At 42.2% G+C, this 19,259-nt stretch overlaps 1 protein-coding gene across 5 annotated transcripts in view; it reads left to right on the top strand.

Annotated features, from left to right (window-relative positions):
• The window catches only part of LOC105481794 (sterile alpha motif domain containing 4A), a 224,917-nt gene that overhangs the window by 76,892 nt on the left and 128,766 nt on the right, over positions 1 to 19,259 (top strand). The gene's annotated exons all lie outside the window — the stretch shown is intronic.

Genomic DNA, 19,259 nt, shown 5'->3' with positions numbered 1-19,259 from the left:
CTTAATGATGACTTGAACTCTCTAGACTTTAACTTGTTTTCTCATCTGTAAAATGGGGATAATGGTATTGCACACCTCTCAGGGCTATTGTCAGGTTGAACAAGATAATACACATAAAGTGCTCAGATTAATGCCAGATACATAGTTATCACTTAGTAAAGGCATTACCATCAGTTTCTTCTTCATCACCAACATCTCTAGGCATACGCTGGGTCTATAAGCAGGGACCACCTGTACTTGCGGTGTTATGAGTGTGTGTTTACCCCTACAGATCACAACCTAGTCTTCTCTGAAACTCATTTAATGTGATGCCAATTTCCTCTCCTATCTTAATTCTGGATTCTCAAAGAATAATCTCCTTGTGTCTTTTTTCTTTACTGCTTCACTATACTCATGCATTCACTACATTAGATTTCACAAAGCAGTATTAAAAATTACCTTGTTACATTTGGTCCACATAGCAACATATGAGACATGGAGCATTTTACATATGATAGCATTATAGACCCAGAGAGTACATATTTTGCTTAAGACAACCCACCATTAAGAGGCAAACCCAATATTCACACTCAAGTCTTCTGACTCCAAGTCCAGTATAGTTTTTTTCTATGTGGAACAATTTTTCTGTGGAGAATCAGTGACCTTTAATTTTGTACGTAGGCTTTTATCAAGAAGTCAGTAAGGTTGTTGTTGTTTGAGATGGAGTCTTGCTCTGTTGCCCAGGCTGGAGTAGAGTGGTGCAATCTTGGGTCACTGCAACCTCCGCCTCCCAGGTTCAAGCAATTCTCCTACCTTAGCCTCCCGAGTAGCTGGGATTACAGGTGCATGCCCCCACGCCCAGCTAATTTTTGTATTTTTAGTAGAGACTGGGTTTCACTATGTTGGCCAGGCTGGTCTTGAACTCCTGACCTCAAGTGATCCACCTGTCTCGGCCTCCCAAAGCGCTGGGATTACAGGCGTGAGCCACTACGCTGGGCCAGAAGTCAGTAAGTTTTAAGTTCTTGGAAGGTAGATATTAGTTCTAAGTCTCTCACTAAAATGCTTATATCTAGTCATGTACTAGCATGATGGCTTGAACTGATTTACTGGATTTCTTTCCTGACATCTCACTGAGGGCAGGAGACTGAGGTCATGATAATGTGGAGGAGGCTTTCTCTAGACTGGGAAAGTGGTCCTAGGGGAGCACGGACTACTGTGTTCACTGAAGGGGACTTTGTTCAATGAAGGGTTACAATGTATACTCTGGGAATTGGTGGGTGGGTAGAGGAGACACAAAAGTGGAAGCTGGTGTTGCAAACCCGAAGTAAACTGCTGCTATCGACTCTCCATAGAATTATTTTGAATTCATCCTGACCTGCAACTTGTCCCTGACTCTGCCCTCAAATCTCCAGGCAAATCCTTGCCTTTTAATGTGGTTTGGATAGCAGTGGGCACTGAGTTCATTTATCAATTCATTTACCCATTCATTTACTGATTTATGGAGATTCATTCAGTACCAGCTATGTGCCTGGTACTGTGTTCATCACTGAGATAACAGGAATGAAAGATCCTGTTGAGTGGATGATCCAGCTTCCTGGTATCAGGTTGAGGGGACTGGGGGAAGCAGAAGGGATAGAGAGTTAGACGAAGAGAAAAGCGTTCTTAGTCAAGAGGAAGCAAGTCTGCTATAACCCAACCTGCAGACCCTGCATGCGTGAACACGGTGTGATCAGCCTGTGAACATTTATAAACGCTGAGAGCTGCGTTACAGTGTTCCTGGTTCACCAGAACCCCTGGATGACAGAGAACTCAGCAGTGAGCCCAATATGTGGGGTAATGGTGCTTGGAAAGCCCTGGACTTTGTGGGAAACAAACTCCCTTTCCTCAAAGGTCTCAAGGCAATTTGCTGATTCAGCTCCGCCTTTGCTTCCTCTAACATTTGGATAGAAAAGCAGATACTCAATAAGAATAAAGAGTTGAATCAACAAGGAACGAGGGGGAAAGTCTTTAAGACAACAGGCAGGGGCTGGGAAGTTAGAACCTGACTTCAAGCACGCCATCTGCTGTTTACTCGATTTACTTCTCTTCAAAAACATCTTGGTTTGAAAAAGAACTCTGAGGGGGACAGAAAAAGCATGCACCTTTCAGAATGGTCTTCCCTGATATGGAGCTCACTGAGTAGCCTCATGATGGGCCTAACTCAATACAAACAAACTGCCTGGGAAGCTTCTCCTCCACCCAGTTGTTGGTGACAACAAATGCATACCTCCCATCTTTGATGCTTCGGTTTCAAAAATCCAAAGCTGTTCTTTTGACTTTGTCGCTAAACTACATTGGCAAATGTCAGTCCTTTTATGGAAGTACCAGCCTCGAGCTAGGAGGTCTCCTAGGCTGGGAGATTCACAGCAGCCCGCTCTCAATAGGTGGTTGTTATCAGTTCCAGTAAACATTTTTAAATATCCCGGAAATGCCTCAACAATGGGCCTAGATATTTCCATTTAAGCCGGTAGGCAAGAGTTGGTATGCTCTTTGAAGTTTTGCCGGTGTTATAAGACACTCAAGAAATATGTGTGGTAAAGTATTCTAGGTATGTTTAAATTGTCAGTTATTGCTTATTCTGTTTGTGCCTTCAAAGAATGTTTTTGTTAAGGAAGTCACAGGGATTCGACTTCTCCCTGCCTGAGGAGAATAGTGGAAGACTGCCTTCAGATTTGAAAAGAAATTAGTCACAGGTTTTTTGTGTGTGCTTTCAGCCTGGAGAAGAGACGCCTTTCCACCAAAGAAAGAAGAAAAGAGGGGCTCTACTATAGGGCAGGCGGGGGAGAAGGGCTTCACACTGGTGGGGAAGACTGGAGGTCCAGGAGGGACTTGGTAGAACAAATGCTCTTTGCGGACATCTGGGAGAAACAGTCAAAGGTCATTTGGGTGATCTGGAAGTTTCAGGGCAAACCACTGAGAAGGCCTCTTGACTACCGGCTGTGATTCAGGGTAAGCTAAAAACAAAGTCTACCTTTTGTTTAGGTAACTCTGCCATTTTCCAGCGTTTTCACACACATTTCTTGAATCTGAGCATCTCAGCCCTTACTGCTAAGGAGAATGGGACAGAAAGGTGTATCTTGTCTAAGGTTACTAACTTGTGGTAAATGTAAATCTTCTCAAAGATGGGCACTTCTCATCAAATTTGGGGGTTAAATACCATACTTGTAATAGATTTAAAATAGAAATGAGAGAGATTCTAAATTGCACCTAGTTTATTAATTTAAATGTTGATGGGTAATAGCTGACTTTTATTGGGCACTTGTTGTGTACCAGGCACCTGGCTATGTACTTGACAGAAATTAGTTCATTTCACCTTCACAACACTAGTAAGTAGGCAGATGTTTTTAATCGCCACAGCACAGGTGAGAAAAGAAGACATAAAGAGGCTACACGCAATTAGTCACACAGTAATCAGAGGAGTCAGATTCAGGTAGAAAGTCCCAAGTCCAAGACCCTTCCATCACTGCCTCCGTGCGGAGCCTCTGCATGGCCCTTGGTAAGGGAAGGGTTTGATTCTAGTGTTCAGCTTTAATTCTAACGGAGTTATGTTTTTGTAAAACCTGTAGTAAGTTAGTAAGTATGATTCAGATCTTAAACGTGAGTGGTGTTGCAGGACATGTGACGGCAACATGATATGATATTTTTAAAAAGCATAAATTGAGACGTCAAAGGACTGAGGGCAAGCCTTGCCTTCAGTATCAGTAAACTGCATGGTGTGGGAAGATCCCTTAATCTCTCTGGGCCTCCATTTCTTCATTTGCACTGTGGCTAACTTCTACCACTACCAGATGAGAATCTGCTGGTATCTGGTGATAGTGTACTCAAACTGTTAAAAAAAAAAAAAAAAAAAAAAAAAAAAATTATCTGAAATGGCAACCTGAAGTCTTTAAGTGACATTCAGCGTAATGTGTACCAAAGGTTGATGGTGTAATAATATGGATTTATTATTTTTAACTTATTTCTAACTGGTGTAGTTTTTATTTTTTAATTTTTTTATTTTTTTTTTTTGAGACGGAGTCTCGCTGTGTCTCCCAGGCTGGAGTGCAGTGGCGTGATCTTGGCTCACTGCAAGCTCCGCCTCCCAGGTTCACGCCATTCTCCCGCCTCAGCCTCCCAAGTAGCTGAGACTACAGGTGCCCGCCACCACGCCCGGCTAGTTTTTTGTATTTTTAGTAGAGACGGGGTTTCACCATGTTAGCCAGGATAGTCTCGATCTCCTGACCTCATGATCCACCCGCCTCGGCCTCCCAAAGTGCTGGGATTACAGGCTTGAGCCACCGCGCCTGGCCATGTTTTTAAAATTATACAAAATATGTACAAAAATAAATTTGAATAGGACCCAAGGACTTAAAGTGAAAAAGGTAAAGTTTGGCCAGGCACAGTGGCTCATGCCTATAATCCCAGGACTTTGGGAGGTTGAGGCAGGAGGACTACTTGAGCCCAGGAGTTTGAAACCAGCCTGGACAACAGGGTAAGATCCTATCTCTACAAAAAACTACTTTTTAAAAGTAGTCTTACTTCTCTACCATGCCTATCTCTATCCCACTGTTCAGACATAACTACTGTTAAGGTTCTCCTTTCAGAAATTGGAGCCATATATAACTATGCAGTATCTTTTACATTAATTTATGAAAGACCGCTCGTTTCTCTAAATTATCTTAATTACAAAAATATGTGACGGATGCTTGTTTAAAAAATACTTCAAAGCCTGTTTTTTAAAAAGCATAAGACCTTAAATTTATGCATATTGAATTTTATTTCCTTCCACTAAAAAATGAATAAGGCACTCTGCTGGAGAATATATTTGAATTGTGAAAATATAACTGTCAACATTATGGAAGCATCAAAGTATTAAAATGAGCTTTCATTTTGTTTTGGATCTTTTAAAACATGACAACAAAAGTCATTTAAGGCATTGTTGCTTATAAGTCATTTTGCGTGATTATTCACGTTTTGAGATCCAGAATACTTCTCTGTTTCCCTCTGAGTTTTGACTGTTAAGAAATGTTATGTCTTGAAAAACATCTGAAGAGGGTTGCCTGTATGTCTTTCCTTGCCGTTTTTTATATAGTCAGTGGGAATTTGTTATATAATTCTGTGATTCTTTTGCTTTGCAAAAATTTTTTTTTCAAAAAAGGAAGTGTTAGAGGCTTTCCTAAACTAACTGCGATACTCCATCTTTTATGTAGTTATTCCATCTCTCATTGTAGATCAATAACTCTTCCTACAGAGGCGAAGAAATTAAACCATACGATTTTGGGCCAGGAGTTTTCTTTGGCCAGTTTTCTTTGTGATTGACAAAATGAATTAATTAGGGTTTGCTTTCTCCACATGGCCCAGGTTTGTCACAGAGGCCCTACTTCCTAGGCGCTGCTGAACATTGTAAGTGATTCCATTAATTTTCATATCAGAGAACTGAGTTATAGTGAGGAAGGCTGAGTCCATATTATGTGTCAGTGCGAATGAGAGCCAGTGGAAGCTTTCTCATTACTACCTAAGAAGAGTCCTAATGGCTTCTCTGCAGAAGCTGTCCCCAAACAGAGGGCATAAATGCAGCCCAGGTGTACTTCCCATGCTCTGGCACCAGAACATCTGTAGGGATTGTTCAAACACATTGGTGGGCCCCACCCTCCGAGTTTCTGATGCAGTAGATTGGGAGGCCCAAGCATTTGCAAGTTCCCAGGTAGATACTGCTGCTATTGATCCACGGAGCACACATTAAGAACCACTGGCCCATTTAGAAGCCACAGCAAGAGAAAAATGTATGGCCAGTTAGGCAGAATTAAGTACTGGCTTTGGCTTTTGAGTCCGTGTAGCCACCTCTGAATTTCAGCTATTGAAGGTAGGGAGAAAGATCTCATGCTCCAAATGCGTGGACTGTTTATGCCTATTTTATCAGTCCACTGGGAGAATGGGCCTTTAAGCACTAATGCAAAATAATGCCCACATGTGCTTTGAATTAGACATCTTCTTGTTTTGTTTTTCAAATTTTTAAAAAGACTAGTATGATTAGTTGTATCCTGCCTGTTTAACCACTTTCACATTTCACTTTTAAAATGAAATCATCCTGCTTGCATTTAACTAATGGAAACTTATTCAACCTGCCAAGCAAGGTTCCACTATCCCTGAGACAAATTTTCCAAAGGACTGGAAACTCAATGCAGCTTTTATACAAGAAACAGAATGGAAATGTTCAAATTTATGTTACTTTGATACCTGTTTTCCAAGGTTTGATATTTAAGTAATATCTGTTACATTGTATCTGAAGACATTCATTTGATTCTATAAGACAAGTACTTACATTTGGGATATCTTTTCATCTTGCTTTTAACTTCCACAAGTATTATTTAAGTTTATCTTGTTTATAATGATTTCAAATGATTGATACATTATTATCATCAACTAATATTAATGAGTGGTCATTATGATTTGCAGGTGTGATCACGTTTGATTGTCACTTCTCTATAAGGAGGACAGTTACCATTTTCTCTTTTACCAATACTTAAACTGAGGATGATGAGGAATTAAATAACTTATCCAAGGTCCCTGGCTAGTAAGTGGCAGAACAGTCCTAGACCTGGGTAACTCCAAAGCCTAACTGCTTCCCCACTATGTCATCACCCTTATGAAAACACTTTTTAAAGAGCTTTCTGTGCTTGGCACCATTCAATATTGATTCTGCCCGAAAACCATTCCGTCTAAAATAGTCAACATGTTGAGCACATTTACTATGTACTCACGCATAACAGCTGAGTAGAATTGGAAAAGGTATACATTGAATATTAATATGTAAATATTTACTCTGCATAGAAGAGAAGTTTTATGAAAGGGAAGTCATGTTTATGAGGGATAGGGAGATGGGTGTGTAATATACCTTTCCTTCAAAATTGGACGGATCTCAGGGAGGAATATTTTAGGACCTCCTTAAAATTGAAACATGAGGTCTTAGTAAAAAATCAGGTTCAAAGGGCTGATTGGGTATGGGATCTATTCTCAAAGATTTTGTTGTGGGACTGAATAGGTTTGCCAGAGGGGATAGGTTCTGTACTATCCAGTAGAACTTCCTGTGCCCTACAGCTGCACTGTTGATAAAAGTGTTGGGTTGATAAATGTATAAAATGTTGAGTTGATAAACGTATGGGGGATAAATGCATTAAAGTGGAATGCCCTGCAGCTGCACTGTTCAGTAGGGTGACCACCAGCCACTTGTGGCCATTGAGCACTCAAAATATGCTTAGTGCAGCTGAGGAACTGGATTTTTAATTAATTGCAGTAGCCACATGTGGACAGTAGAAGACAATAGGAGGATTAAGTGGGAGGGGAATGGAGGCTGACTCCCTGGCACCTGAACACGGATATAGACAGAATCTTTTGTGAGACTTCTGGAAGGATACTTGTTATAGCCGTAGGAGGAAACTAAGGGCAACTGGAAGAGGTGTGGGGTTTCAGTGAGGAGATGACCAGGACAACCACAGGACTCTGAATAGAGGAAGGAAGAGGAAAGGGCAAATTGAGACTTCGCGCTGGGGAACACGGGAGGATTTGGCAGCCAACTTATTGTGGGTTGAAGTACAGTGAAGGTTGGCAGCTACTTCAAGGCTTCCAGCCTCATGATGGGGGAGCAGCTCCTTTTTGCATTGTCTGATTTGTGCTGGCATAGGAACATCTAGCTTGAGACACCTTGTAGACAGAATGTGTATCCTGAGGCTGTATCAGGGAAGCAGGTTGGTAGGTGGATCAATTTAATGTTTGCAGAGAGGTAGTATTTAATTCATGTGCACCGATGATATTCAGAGTTGTGTGTTTGAAAAATAGTAAGAAAGTCAGTGTGACTGGAATGGATTGAACAAGGCAGAGTGTGGTAGGAAATGAAGTTGGAGATGACCTTGTAGGCTCTGGGGCTTCTAGGAACTGTGTGGGTCATGTAAAACTTTGGGTTATGTTCTAGATGTGATGGGAAGCCTTTGGAAAAATTGAGAAGGAGAATGAAAGAGCTTCGTAGACCTTTGAAAATGACCCCTCTGAATGCGGCACAGAGAGTAATGAAAGAGTAAGAGAGGAGGTGGGAGTTCATTTAGGTTGTTTCAGTACGCCAGGTGGGAGAGGTGGTAGCTCAGACAGGATAGCAGTGGCAGCTGTGGAGATAAGTGGTTGGATTCTGGATAAATTGTGAAAGCAGAGTCGCCTGAATTTGTTGTTGAATGAGATGTGTGGTGTGAGAGAAAGAGGGGAATTGAGGATGATTCCAAAGTTTTGTCCTGAGCCATTTGAGTGGTATCATTGATTGAGATGGGAACACTGAATGAGTATCAGGTTTCCAAATAAGATCAAGTTTTGGACATAAGCTAGACATGCCCTTTAGATGGCCTAGTGAGGCTGTCAAGTAAGATTTGAGCATGTGATCCTGGAGTTGTCTCATGATTTGGTGAGTTGTGACTTATTAAGGTTTTTAAAGGAAGGAAGGAGCCAGAAGAGAAAGAGAAGCTAAATGACAAAAGTATTCAAGAGTGAGATGGAGATTTTAGGGAGTGGGAAGTTGCAGGATCCTGTTGTGGAATGGAGGAGTTGACCCAGGAGAGGAACACGCCATTCTGTTTATACTGTCGTTGAAGCTGCAAAGCTGTCTTTCGAAGGGATGTGCATAGTGTGGGGTGGTGATCACTGCAAAGAATCCCGCACTTAGAGGCTTTGTGATAGTCCTCAAAGGAAGGAGAAGGAGAGAAGGAGTGGGCCACAGAGAATTTGAGGTTTAGTACCTGATGACATAGCAACTGGGTAGAAGTCAACCTGTAGGATGACTTTGTCATGTTGCAAGTCAGTTGATGCCTGCTTCTTGTGCATGAACGTATTTTGGGACCATTTAAGAAAAATTGCATTCCTTGGGGTTGAATAACAGAGTGGGAAGTGTTGACTGAAATTGTTTTTTCAAGCAGGCATAAGTGTCAGAATTTAAGAGAATTGTATGCTGTAAAAAGATTATTTTAGAAGGAGGAACTTTTTCTACTTTTTCTCATTTGCCTGTAAGTATTTGTCACACATTATCATTTGCCTGCTTTTATAAATGTGGGATTTCTATTTACATGTCATATTTCATATTTTTCCCATTAAAATGGCACATCTTGGTTTATTTGGCATTTGTTCTTAGTCTGTTTAGACTTTTAGGCACTGGAATGTTTAGTTTTAAAAAAACAAGATTTTCTGTTACTGTTACTGACTTATGATATACCACTAGGGCAAGATAAGGGCTTTTGAAGAACTCTAAGGGAATACATATTCCAGAGAGTATTCTCTTGAATTCCACTTACCTCCTCTAATTCACTGATCCTTACCTGCCAAAGTCAACAGAAAGGAAGTGAATGAAAGAAATTAAATCAGACTCACAACTTGTTAGCAATTCTGATAAAAGACTTGAGATGGAGGATTTACATATAGTTGATAAACCTTTACATCATTTATCAACTCATAGTCTGTTTCTGAACCTGCATGAGTAACCAATAGTTGCTTAAATGGATAAAATTAGAATTCCTTCCATGGGATTCCTTGCTGTTTATAGGAGAGGATCCCCATGTTATTGGCTAGTGATTTTTCCTTTCTTGCATTTGTTGGAATGGCCCATTGTTGAAGATCAACAGGCATTAATCAATAGTGGTTCAGTCTTGCCTCCTTGTCGTCTTGTTATAGCAGCTCCTGTGACTGGATTGTGGTCATGCCTCGTGGGTTGGCAGTAGGGAACAGGACTTCCTTCTGACACTCGTGCTTAAACAGCTGTTTCTCTTTCTCCAAAAAACACTGGTTTCCCCAGCCCCCAACTGGTTCTTCCCTGCTGAGAAGCCAAAATATGCCAAAGTCACTGCTAGACCAGTTCCATCCCGTGACAGTGCAAATGACTCCAATGCCTTTCCCTCCCACCCAGATGTTCCCAACATAAGCTTTTCTCCTCTTTGTCAAGAGCTTATTCTGTCATCTTGTTTCCCTTTCCCTATAAATAATCTATTTTTTCCCACCAGACTCACGGAACAGAGGCATGCCCCACGTTGTATGCTTGCACTGAACATTCTTTCAGTGTTCTTTACTTGCTTGACCTTTTAGTTATTTTCTTTCATCCCTACCGAGGTCTCCAAACTCAGGTCGTGGAAGGTCAGAGTTTTAAAAATATATATCAACTGAATGCTTTTCTTCAGAAAACTGAGCACCTTGCTTTCTAGATATTCGCAGAGGTTCCCCAGTCTGCAGTGACCCTTGCCACACATTTCTTCAATATTTTCACTTCATAGTTTAGATACCCTGGTGATAGTGAGGAACTGTAAATAAGCATGGTCTGAAAATGTTAGGAGGAGCTCAGATGATCCTGAACCCTTTGGCCTTTTTCTTGGTTTAGAATTCCTCAAGACCTATTGTAGTGACTTTTTTTTACTTCACTCAGAATTCCAGGGGTTTGGTGCTCCTTAAGTCACAGAAGGAACCCATGGTTATGGTGTCTGTCAACTTGCTGTTTATTGAAATACCTTTTATTGTAATGCACCAAGTAAAGAGGAGGTGATGTGGGCACTAACTTAATGATATTACACAAACACACTTAATTGCACTTAGGGAGTTCAGCATGACATTAGTGATTTCATACAGTGAGTAAGTCTCCTGCTTCTCTTTTGTTTGACAAGTTCTGTTGTCGTTTAACAGATTTGCTTCATGGGAGGTAAACTTATACTTTCTATGGATGAATGAATGCTTTGCAACTAATGGGTCATATGTTGGAATTTAAACATATTAAAGAGTTAATTCATTTCCAGAACTTACTAGTAAATACGCATTATCCACAAGAGATTTTTAGAATAATCTCTTTTGAATGATTAATATTTATATGTAATCATGTGCATATTTTATTTGAGATTTTTGGGGTATAAATGTCAATGCAATTTCCTCTAATAAAGGAATAATATATATGAGCCAAAGTAGTGATATACTCATCGTAGATAATGTCTCACTATTTCCATTTGCCCCCAAAGGCATCCCAAATTTGGAAGGGCCATTGATGTTTCATAGACTCCTTGGCTATGACTCTTATATAGACATTTGAGGAAATGCTATGGCAACTTTCTTGTACCTACTTTGGTAATTGTAAAGCATCCGGAACCGTATCCTTTAGGTGTCATTTATCTTGCTCCTTTTTGCTCCTCTTTTCCAAGGGAGGATTTAGAAGTGAATTACACTCAAGAGTTAGGTTTCTCCAGATCAGACCACAGGCTGTAGAAAGCACACCAGAACCTTGCACTTCTACCCTTTATCTTAATTCTTAGCCTGTACTTAAAGCCTTTTAGGATCTGTCTACATCCACCCCACATAACCATCTAGAATTCTCCCAAAATCTTTTGTTTCAATAGCCTGGGAATCATGGCAGTTATATCTGCATTTGTGTGTTTCCTGGCCATATAGTAAAAATGGTAAAAAGAGATTTATATGGTCAAATCCCTAACCTTTCCATTCCTTTGCTTTATAAATGAATAACAGTGATCTAAAAGTGAAAGAATGTAGCTAACCAGTGTCATTTGGGATCTTCTGAAGTAGTACGGAAACTCCACATTCTTCAGACCAACTTGCGGCATGCCAGCACATTCCTCTCCGATGAGATGGAGGAATACTGGTGGCTGGCCTGGGACTTGTAGGACTGGGGCGGGGAGCTGCTGTTTAAAAATACATTTAATTATATTCCTTCTCTGCAGTAACATTGATACCATTTTTAGCCCATTACAAATACTGTGATTTTCATTTAAATCATGTCCATTATCTTATTGACCTAGTTTTTATTTTGTAATCAAAATGTTCTATTTCTGGATAGCCTAGCCCAGAATCATTTTTTTTAAAGGTTACGGACCCTTTGTGCAGTTTTTTTCCTTTCGTATCTGCGTGCAGATGGGTTGCATCTGTGTTCACACAGCAGAAAATGGTACTATATTGTTCTCTTAAAGAGTGTGGGTTTTCTCTACTTAATCTCGGACTCTTCATGGAGACACAGCTGGCAGGATGCCACGAGACCTCGCATTTGGTAACTCTTTTGGTGAATGGATATTGGGAGAGTTAAGTAATCCTGTTTCTATTTGAAATGAGAATCTTGATTCTCTTTTCTTCTTCCATTTTTGCTCTTTCTCTGTTCGTCTGCTCGTTCCCTCTGTGAGCCTTCTCTTTCCTCCCCGCCTCTCCAGCTGTCTGCTATGAACCTTACGTAGCCCTGTCTTCATTCATGCCCTCTCACATGCTCCCTGCTGCTTGTCAGATCCCACTTATTTTTGGCCTTTGCTTTTTCTACATTTCTTTCTCTCCTGTTTCCTTCTTTCCCTCTTACCTTCTCTTCCTTACTCTCAGCAGTGTAGGCCCAGTTCTTCATTTCCGCACTCTGTTAGGAAGCTCACCCTGCAGAGAACCCCCCTGGAGATGTTTCCAGGGCTCAGCTGTTTTTCACTCATGTCTAGGCAGGGCCTTGAGGCCTCTGAGGAACTTTCAACTTTGCTCTCAAGACTTCCTCTTAATATTATTATTATTATTATTATTATTATTATTATTATTTTGAGGCAGTCTCGCCCTGTCACCCAGGGTGGAGTGCAGTGGCGTGATGATCTCTGCTCACTGCAACCTCCACCTCCCGGGTTCAAGCAATTCTTCTGCCTCAGCTTCCCGAGTAGCTGGGATTACAGGCATGCGTCCTGACGCCTAGCTAATTTTTGTATTTTTAGTAGAGACAGGATTTCACAATGTTGGCCAGGCGGGTCTTGAACTCCTGACCTCAAGTGATCCACCCACCTCGACCTCCTGAAGTTGTGGGATTATACGCGTGAGCCACCGCACCTGGCCTCTCTTAATATTATTTTTCACCATCCTTCTTGACACATGAAAGTAGCCTGTGATTCTCTCAAGGCAATAATTGGATCAGAATTTTAGGATTTTTGCATGACCAGCCATCTTATTTTGTAGGTGAGGAAGCAGAAAACCTGAAAATGACGTCCCCTAGGATTCTAAGGCAATGGAGTGGCAGGACCAAGTCAGCCACCACATCTTCCCCCTCCCACTGTGCGGTTCTCCTCTTACTACCTTCTGTCTTAGCCAGGGAGTCTTACAGATGTTGCATCTGGTGCTTCCTAGTGTTCATTTCTTCCAACCACCGTTTGCCCTTGCAAATACCATTCAGTATAAAAGTATTTTAGAGTAACTGAGTCTTCAGCATGTCGCTTTATTGCCAAAAGAAGACACAAACGAAGGAGTACAATGGTAAGCATCTCTGGCTGGGCTGTCAGGGATTTTCTCAGGAATTATGTTTTGCTCCAAGTCATTTCAGTTGACGTATTCATTCCTCAGAACCGGTAGATGACTATGACATATAATACCCAAGCTTGAGCTCCTTCCTGTCTAACTGGAGTCTCCCTTTTAATCAGGAAACCACATTTAAAGCTGTGTCCTGAACTCTGCCCAGCATGTCAGCTTGGCCAGGAAGGACAGGGAATTCCTACTGGTAGTAGCCACTGGGGACTGAGGGAGTGACTGGAGGTCAGATGGGAGCTTATCAAGGAAGACAGCAGCAGCACAGGGTACATTCAGGCTGTTAGGGTTCTCTTTTTGTTTGGGAAACTCCCTCCCTGGTTGAGGTCAGGAAAAATCTAGGATAGCAACCCCCTGGGCCAGTGACCCCACACTAGGATTTTTTGATTTAACCTTTAAAAATAAAATTGTTTCTAATGGAGGAGGTTTAACATAGTGTTTAGCTTTGATCTTGAGAAGTAAGGATATTAAAAACAGCAATGTTGAAATTGTCATGTAATGTTACAGTCCTTTCATGAAAGAACAGGCACTTCAGCATCAGAAGTAGGAAGAATAACATCTCAGAATGAAGGCTAGTCCTCTATCCTGTACACATGTAGCTTCAGGAAAAACTTGTACTGTGTTATCCAGATTTTTCCTATTTAGCCACAGGTCAGCAAAAGTTCTATCACAGAAGCAGTGATACTTGGGAACCACCAGCCTTCACTCCGTGGTTGGTGCATCCCTGCCCCTCCCCAGGAGCAGTGTGCATGAGGAAGAGGGCATGACAGCCCATCAGTGCCTGGCTCATATGTCATCAGTGCTCAGGAAATGGTGTTGATTTTTATTCTCTTAGATAGTCCATATAGCAGAGACATTAATTAGGCTGCTTGACCATTTCTGGTTGGATTTCAAGGGACACAGCTCTTCCTTGGCATTTTTCATGGGAGACTAGGATCTGAGCCTCAGCTGTGCAGATCTGAAGCTGGATTTTTATCACGTATTTTATGGATGACCTAGAAATACTTACACATCCAAGCTCACAGGAGGCTACCCCATAAACAAAAATATCAGCTCATTATTTTGTGGATGAAAGATAGACTTTTTCAGAGACCACACTGATGGATCAGTCTGCCTCCAATCCCATGTCCTTCCCACAGCTGGGAATAGGGAGTGGATGCGAGGGCAGTGGTTATGGTGCACACTTTCCTTGAAGAACACAGAATCAGTGCAATGGCAATTGGTTGACTGAGTTTATTCCAGTTAAGTTAAGGAAGAGCCCATTCTACTTCTTTGACATTGTTTTCTCTTTGTTGAGAGACATTAAAACATAGTGGTTAAGAATATAGATCTGGGAGTCAGAGTGCTTGGATACAAATTCAAGCCTTGCCTCTTACTAGTTTTGTGGTATTGGGCAACTTATTTCACCACTCTGTGCCACCATTTTATCATCTGTAAATGGGGATAATAATATTTGCCTCATAGGTTTGTTTTGGTGAGGAAAGGAGTTAATACATGGAAAGTGCTTTAAAGAGTGTTTGGCATATAATGGCAATAAATATTAAATATTAACACGTAATATTAATATTACCAAGGAAGCTAGTTTTGTGGTGGACGTAGAAAAACGAACACAAATCAGACAGGCAGAATTGGTTTGAGTCTTACCCTTTAACTTTCCTTATTGTAGAATTCACTCTCCACTAACCTATGGTTTCCATTTGTTATTCTTCATTGTTTCAGTGGATTTTCCAACTGCATCACTCTGTCTAGATTGTTCTTTAATGATTACATTTACAGTTGACTATTCCTTGTTGACATATAGAGAGATGCTCTGATCTGAAACCATCAAAGGTTTTTCTCTCCACCTCACATCTTTGGAGAGGCTTCTAGTCATGGTATGTGGACCCATGTCAGCTTCTCTTTCTAGGTCACCACCTTTTTTGGCCTTTACCCCTTGAGTTTGAACTTTTACTTATTTTGTAGCGGCAAGAGAAGCCCCATGGCTCTTGATATACCAAGTACCAACCTGTCTGCCAGATACTGAGAGATGCCAAGATACTTACACAGGTGTTCTTTAAAATAATAAGCTGCACAAATAATAGTAAAGCTGATTCTGAAACTAGTTTTTTTGTTTGTTTGTTTTTTGAGATGGAGTCTCGCTGTATTGTCCAGGCTGGAGTGCAGTGGCGCGATCTTGGCTCACTGCAAGCTCCACCTCCCGGGTTCACGCCATTCTCCTGCCTCAGCCTCCCAAGCAGCTGGGACTACAGGCACCAGCCACCACGCCCTGCTAATTTTTTGTATTTTTAGTGGAGACAGGATGGTCTCCGTCTCCTGACCTTGTGATCCGCCCACCATGGCCTCCCAAAATGCTGGGATTACAGGTGTGAGCCACAAAACTAGCTTTTTATGTGATTTCTCATATTTTGCCAAACCTATAGGGCAAAGAAACCACTGACGTGATTTTTTTTTTTTTTTTTTTTTTTAGTTTCCCCCCTCCACCCCGCCAGAGAAACTTAACAACTATTTTACAGTGGAAGCCAATGGCAAATTGACTGGTATTCAGGATGCCTTTTATAGGAAGGCATGCATTCCATCTTATCTGTAGATATGTCTAACACCTGTAATATGATCATTTTTCAATTTCCTCACTAAACTTGCAGTGATAAATTACAGTTAATATTGGCCATTAAAATATTCTACTGTAAAATATTCCAGGTACCTTGGCCACTGAAGCAAATTAATCCACCTACCACCTATCTGTGGCATAATGAGAAATTTAAAATGATAATCAGCTGAAACTTTCCTTCTGTAAGTGACACTATCAATTCCTACATCGAAGAATTTTTCCTTAAAGCTCCATTGCCTTCCCATCTCTTCAAGGACAGGTGTTTCTTCCTTGACTCCTGTCTCACTTTCCAGGACAGCTAGAATTAATGATGTAATTGGGCTGTTTCATTTGTTGTTGTTGTTGTTGTTGTTGTTCATCACCAGATGAGAAGTCAGAGGTGCTAAGTTTCTGAGAAGAGAAGAGGTAGTAGGCTAGAAGCACTGACTGTTTCCAGCTTTGCAGTCACAGTTTTCTACTAAAGAGTATTGCAGCCTGTTGTCAAGACTGTGTTGGGTTTTCTGCTTGAGGTATGGACATCTCTCCAGTCTTCTGCAGTGATGTAGTCCGTGTAAAATGACCAGCAGTCTCCTTTCTAGGGGTCAGCTGTGCTGTGTAAGTGGAAATTAAGATTCTAATATAGGGGCTGTCCACATCAGCCAATGAAGAGCCAGTCACCCTTCCACTAATCCCCTGGAGGTGAGACCGGCCTCCTTGGGTTCTACTTTGCATTTGTTGGGCCTGGATAGTCTAAAGACTACTTGTTTGTGAGATCCCATCCATCCCAGGAGCTGAGGTGCAGGAGGTGTGAAAATACCTTTAACAGCCACAGAGCAGCTCAACTTTAGGTTCTAGGACCTTGTAGTCAAGAATATTCATGAACTGAACTCCATGAAGTAGATGTTAGAGAAGTTTTAAAAGAGAATGTGGCCGGGTGTGGTGGCTGACGCCTGTAATTCCAACACTTTGGGAAGCCGAGGCAGGCGAATCACTTGAGGGCAGGAGTTTGAGACGGGCCTGGCCAACATGGTGAAACCCTGTCTCCACAAAAGAAAAAAAATATAAAAATTAGCCAGGCGTGGTGTCGGGTGTCCGTAATCCCAGCTACTCGGGAGGCTGAGACTTGAGAATTGCTTGAACCCAGGAGGTGGAGGTTGCATTGAGCCAAGATCGTGCCACTGCACTCCAGCCTGAGTGACAGAGCAGGACCTTGTCTCAAAAAATAAAAAGAGAATGTAACTATTTGGCTTTCCAAATAATTGTGTTAGGCCAAGGTATCAGACCACTCAGACCTCCCCACACTGGCTCAGTGACCCCCTTGTGAGACAAATGCTGTGCTATATTCTCCTGCCGTGCCTCAGTCACCCTCAAAATTTTGACCTTCTTTTCTGAACAAATGACCACTGAGTCCCACCTCTAGCTAGGCCCCCATCCTAAGGGGGATGTATGTCACCCTTTGGAGTATATCCCATCCTTTGGGACCTGTATGTCCAAAAGCTTGTCTGACATCCTGCTCCGAGTAGCCATCTGGCCTCATCACAGTCAACCTGTACAAGAGCCTCTTCCTTACTCAGCCACTTCATTGACTTCTCTGTGCCACTTGGGCTATTCCCACAGTCACTCTGGCTGAGCACCTTGGAACTTCTCCGAGTACTGTGTCCACTCAGTCTCCAAATGAGGGTCACTCCATCTCCCCAGTGTTCCTCCAAGCCTCTCTACTCATATCCCATCCTAACGTCCTTACTCTTGACGCTCTTGCATAGCCTCATATTATTATTGTCACTCATTAGAAGTCAGGCTGAGGATTCAAGCATGCCCCTGGCTCGGCACCTTCTCCACCCTTTGTGGGGGGCAGAGGAATCGGGGCCAGGCTTGTACTTAGGCAGGATAACCTGGCCAAGTCACTTGGCCTCTCTGAGACTCAGTTTGCACCCCTGTAAACCAAGAATGCCTGGCTCACAGGACACTTCAGAGCTTGACGTCATAAGGAAGAAATCAGGCAAGGAAGGAAATAGACAAAACCTGGAATCCAGTACTACATCCTGTTTCTGACTGTTGGTAATATTAAAAGGATATGTGTTTTCTTGGTCCCTTACAGAGGTTTCTCCCAGCCTTTTTTATGCCCAGACACAGGCTAACATGTGTTCAACACACTGGGGTTACCCGGCTATCCTGGGCCTTGCTCGGCTGCATGAGGACTGATGAGATCAAAATCTCTGTGGGTGTGGAATGCATTTGAAATATGTCATAGTTGGGGACTCACTGTAACAGTTCCTGAGAGATATGCCATCTTCCCTTGGTGGCATCCATTCATTCTTATCAGAGCTCTGTCTCTGTGTGTGTGCTGTGTGTGCATGTGTGTGCGCGCACGCACATGTCCGTCTCTCTCTCTCTCTTTGGTTTGTTTGGTTTCGCAGTGTGGGTTTTTCGTTTTTGGTTTCTGAGGGATTTTGATTGTTTATTGCTCTTCTATAACCTTCTTTTACCTGGACCATGAATAATCAGTCATCAGATGACTCCTCATCCTGTGTCTCATTCTTCAGCAAATATTTACTGTGGTTATTCTACTTGGTGCTTTGGGGGAACAAAGGTAGATGAATATCCCTCCTCCCCAGCCTCGGGTGCTGATAGTCATGAGGCATAATGTGAAACCTAAAAATGAGGGGAAAAAGGCCAAGGAGCCCAGCTGTTAGAGTGTGGGATGTCTCTGAACTCTGGAAATTTAGTTTGGAAACTACCCGTGCTGCAACATTACCTGACCAACCTCAGAACCCTGTACAATGGCACACGCGGAGACAGAGTTTTGGTGGCCTATGGCCTGATGTCCTCACTGCGGGTCAGCGGGGCTTGGTGCTGGGTGGTGAGGGAGAAGTCAAACAGACCTTTTGATTACCTGGGGAAGGTGGCGCATGCCTGAAATCCCAGCTACTCAGGAGGCGGAGGCAGGAGAATCGCTTGAACCCGGAGGCGGAGGTTGCAGTGAGCTGAGATGGCACCACTGCACTCCAACTTGGCAACAGAGCGAGACTCCATCTCAAAAAAAAAAAAGCAAAAAACAAAACAAAAAAAGGGCCTTTTGTCTCTCGTGTCATTCTCTTGTTCCAGGGGCTTGATGTATCTAACCTCCCGGACATCAATGATACCTAAAGCCTTCTTTCTACGGTGCTGTGTTGTTCACAACTTGCCTTATTTCCTTTCATCCTCATAGGAACGTGGAAAGTAGGCATTATTTTTATTTTCTCCATATTTGAATTGGTGAAACCAAGAGTCCTCTGAGAAACTAGGTAGGGTAGCTTGTCCCAGAGAGTAATGGGCCAGGGACATAAGCCAGCCCAGGCAGTTGCCACTC

Source organism: Macaca nemestrina, chromosome 7 (assembly GCF_043159975.1).
Source record: "Macaca nemestrina isolate mMacNem1 chromosome 7, mMacNem.hap1, whole genome shotgun sequence".
Taxonomy (NCBI): Eukaryota; Metazoa; Chordata; class Mammalia; order Primates; family Cercopithecidae; genus Macaca; species Macaca nemestrina.
Note: the sequence above shows the minus strand (reverse complement) of the source record. Positions and strands in the feature narration are given on the sequence as shown.